This window comes from Pelobates fuscus, chromosome 9 (genome assembly GCF_036172605.1).
Source record: "Pelobates fuscus isolate aPelFus1 chromosome 9, aPelFus1.pri, whole genome shotgun sequence".
NCBI lineage: Eukaryota > Metazoa > Chordata > Amphibia > Anura > Pelobatidae > Pelobates > Pelobates fuscus.
Window position 1 is genome coordinate 51,512,278 of NC_086325.1, and position 13,717 is coordinate 51,525,994.

Sequence of the window (13,717 nt, forward strand, 5' to 3'; positions counted from 1 at the left end):
TCATTTAAAAATGTCCTTTTAATAAGACACCTTTGTCTGCTTTTGGTCAGCAGGCATTTGCTTTCAAATTGTGGACATTTAAAAGCTTTGATATTCTTTTTTTAAAATCTTTGCAAAGATTATTCACAGATTGCCAGGGTGACCCCTAGTGGGCATTATTTGAAGTTACACTTAGCAATAATCTAGATTGCCTTGACTATTCATTTTATGTTATTAAATGACAGAGTGAAGACATATTTGAGCAGAATATTGTTTGGTTGTTATGTTTTAGCTACTAACAAAAATGATCAAAATCTGATTATCAGAACTTCAGGGAAAATACGTATCGTGCAGAGAAATCTTTCTATTACAATTCACAAATCATTTTTTTATGGTTCCTTTCTTTTCCTAATCTGCAGAAAGAAATGTTCACTTTCCATTGTACCATCAATCTAATTTCACATTCTGTCAGACAAGCAGTTTACTTTGAAGCTGTATTTCATGTTTAGGAACCTATCTGAAAAATTAACCAGCAACAATAAAGAACATTGTAAGATCTAACTACACAGCTCCGATCGTCTGCAGCGAATGGATAATCAAAAATGTTGACTCCTGCCAAAAAAATGCCCATTTCTTCCGTTGACTGCCTGCAGATGTGTGCATTTAAGTTGCTTTGGGTACTGCTTGGAGTCTGGCAATAGCAATTGGCTCTGGTATGTAAACTTTCATTTGTATCATAAGATCACTGCATCGGAAATCCGAGTGCAAGGATGGCATACTGAATATTTCAATTTGTACTCAATCATTTAAGCCTCTGAAAACACATGTTTTTCTCCAAAGGAATTTAACCCATATAATGCCATGGATATACTACAAACCACTGGACATAACTTTGCCATGTATTACATAAACAACAAAAACTAGCTTGAAAATAATGCTGGCATTATCTATATATGATGTGCAATGTTGGTGATGGTTAAGCTGGTATGAATTAGGCTGGGGGGGTTCTTGCGCACTTTGGCAGGCACTTTTGTTCCTTTAAAAAAAGAATTGTGGTCAATGTATCAATCAATCAATCAATCAGTGTGTAAGGAAACCAAGTTTAACCAAACCGAGTTCGGTAGTTTCCTCCCGGACGGTCAGAGCCTAAGGTAGCGAGAGTCCGGTTCGGTAGTCCCAGGAACGAAATCCCTACGGAATATAACAGCTGCATAAGATAATTCCCTTGTTACAGCATACGAATTCCAAAATAACAGTCAGAGTCCAGATTCAGGATACAAGCAGAACTAACGTTTATTCACACACATGGCTTTTTATGCAGGTCCCCATGCAAGGGGACATCCCACAGGGAGGAGTAATATTTATCCAATCCTGGACAGTAAAAATATAAAACACACCTAATACAAACAGGCAGTTCCCTCCCCTAGTCCTGGAGATAATCAGGTCTGATATAGTGCCAACCTAATTATCTCCAGGCTGAAAATTCACCATTTTCCCCAACTTCTGGAACACCCCTTTATACCTGGGGTATCCCCACAAATACTATATCCCCTGATAGCCCCGATCCGGGTGACCAACATATCCAAATTTCACCCGGATCGGTTCAGGGGTTCGCAAAAAGTATGGAAGTCCTTTGTGACCGGTCCACTGGGGGCGGACTGCCCAAAATAGTTCCAGAGGTTCGTGTGGTTTTGCCGGTCACTTCAGAAAAAGGGAAGAAATGCATAAAAGTACCGAATGAATTCCCCTGGCTCCTAGCAGCGATTGTTCCCCTCATTCGTGTGCATATTTGTACCGAATAGCGCTCTCCTAGCTAATCGGTATCACTAGTTCCAGCGTTCGCATGATGGAGACCGGTGTTTGGGAAGTCGAGTGTCCGATTTTAGTTCCAGACACTCGACGACCAAGTCCCGCTGCCTTTGTTTGGCGAAAACAAGATGGCCGCGGTTTTCTCTGCCACGTGGCGTTCGACAGTACGAACGCTGACCGCACACATAGAGGGTGAAAGTGATGCCGGCTTTGAAGTTAAGTGAGCCAGGGGTGGTCTCGGTTCGGCAGTCCCATCTGCCGAATGAAAAGTACACAAAAAAACAAGAACTATGCAACAAAATATCGAATAATATAGTCATTTCTTCACACTGCTCCCCTATAAGTCCATAGGTCGGCATACCCGCCTAGACCCTGTCGGGTTGGCTTGGGGATGTCCGAGAAAAGTAGCGGTTTAGGAGTCCAGTTCGGTCTGGCGTGACAGGCCATCCGCATTACCATTTTGTTTTCCAGGCCGGTACTGCATAGTAAAATTATAAGGTTGAAGGGCTAGGCTCCACCGTAATAGCCTGGGATTGTCTCCAGCTACCCGGTTAAGCCATACCAGGGGGTTGTGGTCCGTCATAAGGGTAAATGCCCGCCCATACAAATAGGGCTGGAGCTTCTTGAGTGCCCACACGAGGGCCAAGCATTCTTTTTCTACGGTGGCATAGCTGACCTCTCGGGGTAACAGTTTACGGCTGAGGTATGCCACCGGGTGGTCCATGCCGTCTGTGCCCACTTGGCTTAGCACGGCTCCCAGTCCGAACATGGAGGCATCTGTGTGTACAAGAAATTGTTTAGTGTAGTCAGGTGCTGCCAACACAGGAGCCTCACTCAATGCCGCTTTAAGCTTCTGGAAAGCGTCCGTGCACTCTGGGGTCCAGGAAACCTGTTTGGGGAGGGCCTTTTTGGTAAGGTCGGTGAGGGGTTTGGCCAGGGCGCTGTACTCTGGGACAAACTTTCTATAATAACCGGCCGTCCCTAAGAAAGCTAGTACCTGGGTTTTGGTCCTAGGTTGGGGCCAGTTCGCTATGGCCTCTACCTTCGCTGGCTCTGGACGCCGTCTACCGGAGCCCACCCTGTGGCCGAGATACTGTACCTCGGCCAGACCTACGTGACATTTGTCGGGTTTTAACGTGAGCCCGGCGAGGTGGATTCGTTGGAGTACCCTGGACACATGGCCCAGATGGTCTCCCCATGTGCGGCTGTAGACGGCAATATCGTCTAGATACGCGCATGCGAAGTCCTGAAATCCCTCCAGGAGCCTATCGGCCATCCTCTGAAAGGTAGCCGGGGCATTCTTCATCCCAAAGGGCATAACCTTGAATTGGTATAGCCCGAAAGGGGTGACGAATGCCGACTTGGGGATGGCCGCAGGCTCCAAGGGGATCTGCCAATAACCTTTGCACAGGTCCAGGGTAGTCAAGTAGTTCCCCCCCGCCATACGGTCTAAGAGCTCATCTATTCTGGGCATGGGGTAGGCGTCTGTTATGGTACGATCGTTAAGCCTCCGATAGTCTACACAGAAGCGCGTGGTACCGTCGCGCTTCGGTACTAGGACTACCGGGGAGGCCCAAGGACTTTGCGAGGGTTCTATTACCCCTAACCGTAACATATCCCTTAACTCGGTGAGCATACTCTCACGCACTGCTTCCGGGATCCGATAGGGTTGTTGCCGCAGTGGCGTCTCTCCCTGGGTTTCCACGCAGTGTACCGCAGCGGAGGTATAGCCTGGGGTGGCTGAAAACATCTCTTGATATCTTTGCAGCAGTTGCGTGGCCTCACCTTTCTCCAGGGGGTTTAAATTTTGACCCAAGCTTACTTGGTCAATGGTACAGGGAGCGGTGTCTAGTAAATCGGGAAGGGGTAGTCCCTCACTATCTTCTGTGGCGGGCGCACACACGGCGCCCACATCCTCTGTTCTCTCAAAGTATGGTTTGAGCATATTCACATGGAAGGCTTTGGTCAGCCTTTCATCTGAGCATTTGCTCACGATGTAGGTGGTCTCGCTAACCCGTTCTACTACCGTAAATGGTCCCTGCCATGCGGCTTGTAGCTTATCCTTTTTAACTGGCCTCAAAGCTAACACCTTCTGCCCCAATTCTAGTACTCTATCTTGGGCTCCCCTATCGTACCATTTCCTCTGGTCCTCCTGGGCCGTCTGCAGGTTCTCCCGAACCGATGCGGTGAGCGCCCGCAGACGGTCCCGGAACTCCAGAACATACTGGACGATAGGGACTCCCCCCTCGTCTGTATTGCCCTCCCAGTGCTCCCGTACGAGCTCCAGTGGGCCCCGAACTTTTCTCCCATACAGGAGTTCGAAGGGGGAAAACCCAGTGGAGGCCTGGGGCACCTCACGGTAGGCAAACAGAAGGTGGGGGAGGAATTTTTCCCAGTTCTTGTGGGACTCCGTAAAGGTTTTTAGCATCTGTTTTAGAGTGCCATTGAAACGTTCACAGAGCCCGTTAGTCTGGGGATGGTACGGGGCGCTGAACAGGGGTTTCACTCCACAGCTCTGCCACAATTGTTGTGTCAGGGTAGCCGTGAACTGAGTTCCCCGATCGGATAGGATCTCTTGTGGGAAACCTACTCGGGTGAAAATCTGAATAAGGGCTTCGGCCACGGTCTCGGCCTCTATATTGGTGAGGGCGACTGCCTCCGGGTACCTAGTGGCGTAGTCGACCACGGTTAGTATGAACTTTTTGCCCGACTGGCTGGGTCGGCTGAGGGGTCCTATTAAATCTACCGCTACTCGGTGAAAGGGCTGTTCTATAATGGGCAATGGGTGAAGTTTGGCCTTCCGAAGATCTCCCCTTTTTCCCACCCTTTGGCAGACGTCGCACGTCCTGCAATAATACTTGAGGTCCTGGGTGACCCTGGGCCAGAAGAAGGTTTGGGTTAACCTGTCTCTTGTCTTTTTAACCCCTAAATGTCCTGCTAGGGGAATGTCATGACTGAGTTTTAACAACTCAGCCCGGAATTTACGGGGTACAATTAATTGTCTTTTGATGACCTGGGTGGCCCCCTGTCCCACCCCCTCGGTCACTCTATATAGTAACCCCTTATACCACTCAAACTTTTCGTGCGGGTTGTTCCCTGGGGTAACGGCCGCTGCCTTCCTATAACCCTCTAATGTGGGGTCGGTACGCTGCTCTTGTTCAAACCCCTGGGGGGTATCCCAGAAAGGGAAGGTAGGATCGGGTAAGGGGGGTATTTCGACTCTTACCTGGTTTTCCTCAGAGTGCAGCGGAGCTTCCAGTCTGGCTTGAGCTCGGGTGGTCACTGGGTATGCCTCAGCAGGGGGGTCTCGGGCCAGTTGGGAGGTCAAGCATCCTACATCATTCCCCAACAAAACCTCGGCGGGTAGTTCTTGCATAATCCCCACCTCTAGCTGTTTCGACCCGGAACCCCAATCAACAAGGATATTAGCGGTGGGCAGTTTGTGAATAGCGCCCCCAGCCACCCTCACAGCGACTGTGCGTCCGGTGCGAGCTTGCGCTCTGATCGTGTGAGGTTGCACCACAGTCAAAGTAGCCCCAGAGTCTCTCAGAGCCCGGGCCCCCACGCCATCTACGGTAATCCATTGGCGGTGGTGGTCCCGGTTGTCACCCCCAGCTTGAACTGGGTTGACCTCGTGCAATACACTCCACTGTTCTTCTTGGTTAGGAACACCGGTTGTGCCTTCCTGTTGCACACAATGAGCAGCTGCCCTGGGTTGTTGTGGGGGTTGCCTTTCCCAGCTTCCCCGGTTTAAGCGAGGGCACTGATTCTTGTAATGCCCTGGTTGTTTGCAATAATGACACACTGCAGGGGGACGTGGTGTGTTTGCTGGGTTCGGTGAAGGGTTACTCATGGCGGGTCTAGGAGGGGTAGGGGTTGTTGGAGCCTGGTAGTTAGGCTTAAAAGGTGGTCTGCTCACCCCTTGCTCCTTCCTCCTATTATCCTGATACTCATCCGCTAACCTGGCGGCTTCCTCCACAGTTTTTGGTTTTCTATCTTTAACCCAGTCTTTTATGTCCTCTGCAGCGTGATTAAAAAATTGCTCCAGTAACATAAGTTGCAAAGCATCCTCCAGGGTGGTTGCTTGGCAGCCCTTCATCCAATTGCGGGCCGCCCGTTGTAGCCGAAACGCCCATTCCGTATGGGAATCTCTCCCAGTCTTTCTCAGATCTCTAAACTTTTTCCGGTATGCCTCCGGAGTTACAGCATATCTGGCCAACAAAATGTCTTTTATTTTTTCATAATTATGTATGTCCCCCTCAGGTACTGCTCGCAGCGCCTCGGCTGCTCTACCTGACAATTTACAGCTAATGACTGCAGCCCATTTCGTGGAGTCTAATCCCTCCAGTGCACATTGGCGTTCAAAGTCTTGCAAGTAACTGTCAATTTCCATCTCATTGTCATTGAAAGATTTAAAGGCTGCATAGTTTACCTTCTTTGGGATTTCCCCAGTACTTCCCGGGGAGTGTAGTAAATCCCCCTGTGACGGTCTGTCCCGGTCCTCTCGCTCTTTTTGCGATTGTCTGGCTTGTGCCATGACCTGCAGAACCGCCTCTGTAGCTGGGTTGGGTCCCAACAGACCGAGCATCCATCGGATGTCCTTTTGCATCGCATTTTCTTCCTCTTGATCCATTTCTGTGTTGCTGGTATTATCGCTCTGCATTAATTCTGCAATTAACGTGGCTTTTGTCTTGTTACTTGCCACTCTGCCTCGAGCTTCCAGTAAATCCTTTAGTGTGGTTCTTTTAAGTAGCTGGTACTGCTGAGCCATTCATTCCCTTGCTTGGTTTGCAATGTCCATTCGGGATTCGAATCCCTCCGCTTGCCACCAGTTGTAAGGAAACCAAGTTTAACCAAACCGAGTTCGGTAGTTTCCTCCCGGACGGTCAGAGCCTAAGGTAGCGAGAGTCCGGTTCGGTAGTCCCAGGAACGAAATCCCTACGGAATATAACCGCTGCATAAGATAATTCCCTTGTTACAGCATACGAATTCCAAAATAACAGTCAGAGTCCAGATTCAGGATACAAGCAGAACTAACGTTTATTCACACACATGGCTTTTTATGCAGGTCCCCATGCAAGGGGACATCCCACAGGGAGGAGTAATATTTATCCAATCCTGGACAGTAAAAATATAAAACACACCTAATACAAACAGGCAGTTCCCTCCCCTAGTCCTGGAGATAATCAGGTCTGATATAGTGCCAACCTAATTATCTCCAGGCTGAAAATTCACAATTTTCCCCAACTTCTGGAACACCCCTTTATACCTGGGGTATCCCCACAAATACTATATCCCCTGATAGCCCCGATCCGGGTGACCAACATATCCAAATTTCACCCGGATCGGTTCAGGGGTTCGCAAAAAGTATGGAAGTCCTTTGTGACCGGTCCACTGGGGGCGGACTGCCCAAAATAGTTCCAGAGGTTCGTGTGGTTTTGCCGGTCACTTCAGAAAAAGGGAAGAAATGCATAAAAGTACCGAATGAATTCCCCTGGCTCCTAGCAGCGATTGTTCCCCTCATTCGTGTGCATATTTGTACCGAATAGCGCTCTCCTAGCTAATCGGTATCACTAGTTCCAGCGTTCGCATGATGGAGACCGGTGTTTGGGAAGTCGAGTGTCCGATTTTAGTTCCAGACACTCGACGACCAAGTCCCGCTGCCTTTGTTTGGCGAAAACAAGATGGCCGCGGTTTTCTCTGCCACGTGGCGTTCGACAGTACGAACGCTGACCGCACACATAGAGGGTGAAAGTGATGCCGGCTTTGAAGTTAAGTGAGCCAGGGGTGGTCTCGGTTCGGCAGTCCCATCTGCCGAATGAAAAGTACACAAAAAAACAAGAACTATGCAACAAAATATCGAATAATATAGTCATTTCTTCACACAGTGTATTACTTGACTGATGTCTAAAGTAAGAATGGTTACTTTGCTATTTCGTTTAAAGATTTTTGTATTTGCCATCCTTGACCTGCAGATTGTTCCTCACTCTCTGTTTATGCTGTAGAATGCTACATCTGCGTAATCTGGCCATGTGCTTGGAATCTGAAACTCCTATATCACTTCGAAATTAATATAGGAAACAGAAAAGGTAGATACAAGTGATACATAGGGCAGAAGGTACATGCTACAATTCCCATAGAAATGTCATAGACTGTGAGCCTAAAAAGATAATGGGGGATCAGGCCCGGACTGGCCATCGGGCACACCGGGCAAATGCCCAGTGGCCCGCGGTGGCCATGGGCCGAGGCCGGCAGGGAGATCACAGGATCTCCTCTGCCGGTCTTTGCAGGGCCGGCACTATCCGAGCGCCGGCCCTGCAGTAGTCCATGGCGTGCCGGTGGGGAGATCAGAGATCTCCCTCCCCGGCCCACATGCAGGATATTCCGGCCGCCGGCGGGGAAAGAGGGAGGGAGCCAGCAGAGGAACCCGGCGGAGCTCCGGGTCTCGCGAGAGTGAACTCTAGCCTCACAGGCTAGAGTTCACTCACCACTAAGACCACCAGGGATGGATGCCAGCAGCAGGATCCCCCCTCCCAGGCATAAGGTTAGCAGGGAGGGGGGAATAATCACCCACATCACATCAGCCTCACAGACACCCCTAACACTCACAGCACCCTCACTCACACACACACTGCACCCCTAACACTCACAGCACCCTCACACAAACTCACACACTGCACCCCTGACACTCACAGCACCCTCACTCACACAAACACATACACTGCACCCCTACCACTCACAGCACCCTCACTCACACACACACTGCACCCCTAACACTCACAGCACCCTCACACAAACTCACACACTGCACCCCTGACACTCACAGCGCCCTCACTCACACAAACACAAACACTGCACCCCTGACACTCACAGCACCCTCACTCACACAAACACACACACTGCACCCCTGACACTCACAGCACCCCTGGCACCCCTGACACTCACAGCACACACACACACACACACACTGCACCCCTGACACTCACAGCACCCTCACTCACACAAACACACACACTGCACCCCTGACACTCACAGCACCCTCACTCCTACAAACACAAACACTGCACCCCTGACACGCACAGCACACACACACACACTGCACCCGACACTCACAGCACCCTCACTCACACAAACACACACACTGCACCCGACACTCACAGCACCCTCACTCACACAAACACACACACTGCACCCTTGACACTCACAGCACCCTCACTCACACAAACACACACACTGCACCCCTGACACTCACAGCACCCTCACTCACACAAACACACACACTGCACCCCTGACACTCACAGCACCCTCACTCACACAAACACAAACACTGCACCCCTGACACGCACAGCACACACACACACACTGCACCCCTGATACAGCACACACACACAGCACCCCTGACACTCACAGCACACACACTGCACCCTTAACACTTACAGCACCCTCACACACACACACTGCACCCCTGACACTCACAGCACACACACTGCACCCTTAACACTTACAGCACCCTCACACACACACACTGCACCCCTGACACTCACAGCACACACACTGCACCCCTAACACTTACAGCACCCTCACACACTGCACCCCTGACACTCACAGCACACACACACTGCGCCCCTGACACTCACAGCACCCTCGCTAGCACACATATACACACACACTGCACCCCTGACACTCACAGCACCCTCACTAGCACACACATACACACTGAACCCCTGACACTCACAGCACCCTCACTCACACACACTGCACCCCTGACACTCACAGTACCCCTGACACACACAGCTTCCTCACACGCACATAGCACCCTCACGCAAACACAGCACCCATCACTCATACACACACACACACACACTACACCCCTCACACACACACACACTGCACCCCTCACACACACACACACTGCACCCCTCACACACACACACTGCACCCCTCACACACACACACTGCACCCCTTACACACACACAGCACCCTCACACACACTGCACAATATGCTTTCCTAGCATTTTGTCTCCTGGTATCCCAACTATGGAGACACCAGAGACAAAATTCAAGCAAACACAGTGCAAGCATGTTATTGAATTTGCTTGCGCTGTGCAGACCAAATATAGGGTCTTTTTCTCATGCCAGAGCTCTTCAGCAGAGCTCTGCGCATGGTCTACCCTGGAAGAGCATTGAACCAACATGCTCACTTTGTGATGGGCCGTGCTTGTCATTGGTGATGACAAAACACACCCTATCTGTCCCTGCCCCCTTTTTAGTGGCCGCTGTAATTAAAAAATGCCCGGGCCGAATTGTCTTCCCAGTCCGGCCCTGTGGGGGATGAAGTTGTACAACAGATTGAAATCTACCTAACTTGGGTGTAGACCTTGACCTAGCAACTCTGCATAACAGAGGAGGAAAACATTTGTATTCAAGTATTTCATTTTTTTCTAGAATCCATATTAATTGAAAATTATATGGATATACCTACATTAAACATGCACATTAAATTGTTCATACATAATCCCCTTCTACAAGTGGGAATGTAAAAAAGATAGAAAACAGGTAACGATCTTGGCATTGAAGCTTGTTAACTAAATTTGATTCTATGTACAGATTGTAAAAAATGTTATCTGTACTGTATCGGGTCCATCGGCACAGAGGAGATATTTTATTATGAGGAAATCCAGCAATACAGGGGATGAATTTCTACTGTAGCGTCCGTTGTAAACATTACAGTATTTTAAAAAAAATTTTTATTTTTTTATATATATTTACATTTGCACATGAAACAAAACCAACTTAGCCAAGCACATTTTTAATATATTATACTAAAAATAATATATAGAAATGTACATTACTTAAGGGACAGTTTATGGACAATAACCACTACAGCACATTTTAATACCATATACTGTTAGCCAATTAATACTGTTGGTGTAATAATGTGAAAATATGAACTTCTGTTTTACCAGACCAAAAGACCACCGGCGCCTGATGTCAAAACCTTTGTAAATGATTTAACAAATGATTGGTGAACAAGCTGCAAGGACGCATGGCGCAATAAACATTTCAATGCGCTTTAATGGTTATTATTATTATTTTATTATTTATATATATAGCGCCAGCAAATTCCGTAGCGCTGGTTATGGTGGATAGAGTGTCCCTTTTAACTTTTTGAATGAGTTTTTAAGAGTCTAGGAAAACCCGTTTCTACCCTGGTGATCCAGGCGTGTAATTTATTATGATGGGGTTATCATATTCGTGCTAGCTGCTGTCAGCTCTATTTAATAAATAAATAGTCGCCGATCTGCTTTTTAAACCAAGGAGCATCTACCTGTCCCTGAAAGAAAGGGCATTCAGTTATTTTATTTTTCCCATTTTTTTTTTTTGTACTGTACTCCCAACTTACGTAAAATGCTTTCTAGATAACCAGGTATCGGATTATGTCAGATATGTATGCATGTTTTCCTGGAGTCACTAAAATGCTGTTTTTGATCTTTAGAATACATGTATTTAAATCTATCTGCTTTGCATTATGTCTGATTGAATCAAAGGGCCTTTTGAGAATTAATACGTTGTTGTGCAATTCATCCTTCAAACATTCAAAATAAGATTTTGCCATCAAAAGTCATTGCAATAGTCAGCAGTTGTGATCTTATCAGCTGGGATTTCACAAGAAATATGTTTGATTGACACAGTAAAGCAATGCTGTGAGAAGAGGGACTTCTGTTTGGAAAGTAAAGCTATACACGCACCCAAGGTGACCCCATTAGAGAACATTTATTCTTTTTTTTTACTACTAGATTGAAGATTATGCTAGCTTTAGTGTACATATAATCTTAATTTTTTAGTAATGACAGGGGGCAAGTATTTTGCCTATCTTCCTGTACTGTAAAATAGTGGTAAATACAAAAGGTTAAAAGAGGTATACAAATGCTACAATCACCTAGTGTAGGTCACCCAAACCACACAATAATAGTGAATACAAATGTACAAAAATGGTGAGAGCACACTAGTGGTGTATATATAACATACACAAACAATATTACCATCAATATGTAGATACCTAAAAAGATAAATAAAAAAAATGGTAGAACATTGTGAACTCTGTATAAAACATAAAAAGTGTATGAATACAAATTGGTCTCACTCACATTTTGCTGAGCCTGCTATGGTGGGCTCAGACTAAAAGCGCCTTTGGATAAAATATAGTTGTTGAGATCAAGTTGGCACCAATAACAGGATGCTCCACAGTTGGCTGGATATCAATTCTCCATTTCTGTCCCCACAAAGTTGAGACCACGATTACAGGAAGTACCAGGAACAAATTTATTACAAATAAAAGATAAAATATCTAAAAATCTCAAATATACAATCGCATAACAATTGCACTGATGCGTTTCGACAAATAGCCTTTCTCAAAGTGCCTGACCTAATCACAGCTAACTCCAAAGGTCACTACTACATATTAATTCTCCTTGACCTCTCTGCTGCCTTTGACACCATTGATCATGCTCTCCTCCTTCAAACTCTTCAATCGCTCGGTCTCTGTGACTCTGTCCTCTCATGGTTTTCCTCTTATCTCTCCCAACACTCATTCAGTGTCTCCTTTTCCAAGGATACCTCCTCCCCTTGTCCTGTCTCGGTTGGAGTCCCCCAAGGCTCTGTCATTGGTCCATTCTATTTTCTCTTTATACTGCCTCTTTTGGATTCCACTACCACCTGTACGCTGATGACACTCAGATATACCTCTCCACCCCGGAGCTCTCCCCTGCCATCCTGCAACGTGTCACTGCTTTCCTTTCTTCCATCTCTAACTGAATGTCCTCGCGCTTTCTGAAACTCAATCTCTCTAAAACTGAACTCCTTGTTTTTCTTCCTCCTAATACTGATCCTCCTCTCTCGCTCTCCCTTCAAGTTAGTGGTATCCACATAAGTCCATCCTTGCAAGCGCACTGTCTTGGCGTCATACTTGACTCTGGCCTCACCTTTGAGCCTCACATCCTGTAGATTCCAACTTAAAAACATAGCCTGCATCCACCACTTTCTTACACAAGATGCTACCAAGGAGCTTGTCCATGCTCTAGTAATTTTCCGCATGGATTATTGTAACCCTCTCCTGATTGGTCTCCCCAAAAGCCATATTGCCCTGCTACAGTCTGTAATGAATGCTGCCACCAGACTGATTTTCCTCTCTAATCGGTCCTGTCACACCTCACCCCTCTGCTAGTCCTTACATTGGCTCCCTGTATCCTATAGGAGTCCATTCAAAGTGCTTACCCATACAATTCTTAATATACAGAGTATATTATTTAAAAATAATCTATCGTGTGGGAATCAACAACCTTTGGATGGGATGCTTAATGAGCTTTGCACACATTGCACACTAGTAATTATTTTAAGCAGGTGAAATTATAATTTATTGGGTTTGTGATCAAGAATCGTTTTGAAGGCAATCTTCTTGGTTTCTGGTATATGCCTCCCAGAAGTAGTAGATGGCCTCTTACCTTGTAAAGCAGGTATGAAGTGTAAGAAGAATCTGGCTGGAATTTGTGTGTACAGGTCTCAAGATGAAGAATGCATAGCTGATTTCAATCCTGTACTTTTTATCTGTTCAATAAAAAATTACACTAAGTTTAAATAATCTGGTAAAAAAATATACGTGGCATTTCAAGGGCATGATTTATGCTATTATGGGGCTGATAATGCTAAAGAACACTATTAGTTTCCATGGTGATTGCTCTTTATCGGTTTCCATGTTCCTTGGTTAACACTATCCTCCGGAATAGCACATAATATTTTCTTAATAAATCTCTCCCTATGTTAAACATTACAGTATTGCTCCAGCCACCGGACTACCACTACACCCATTTCAATTTCACTTTTTAGTTCGCAGGTATGCGCTGACAAATGTACGTTAGAACGTTTTAATAA

The 13,717-nt window shown here is 46.8% G+C and overlaps 1 protein-coding gene across 1 annotated transcript in view; it reads left to right on the plus strand.

Annotated features, from left to right (window-relative positions):
• The window catches only part of IL1RAPL2 (interleukin 1 receptor accessory protein like 2), a 671,170-nt gene that overhangs the window by 603,346 nt on the left and 54,107 nt on the right, over nucleotides 1–13,717 (plus strand). The window lies entirely within an intron of this gene.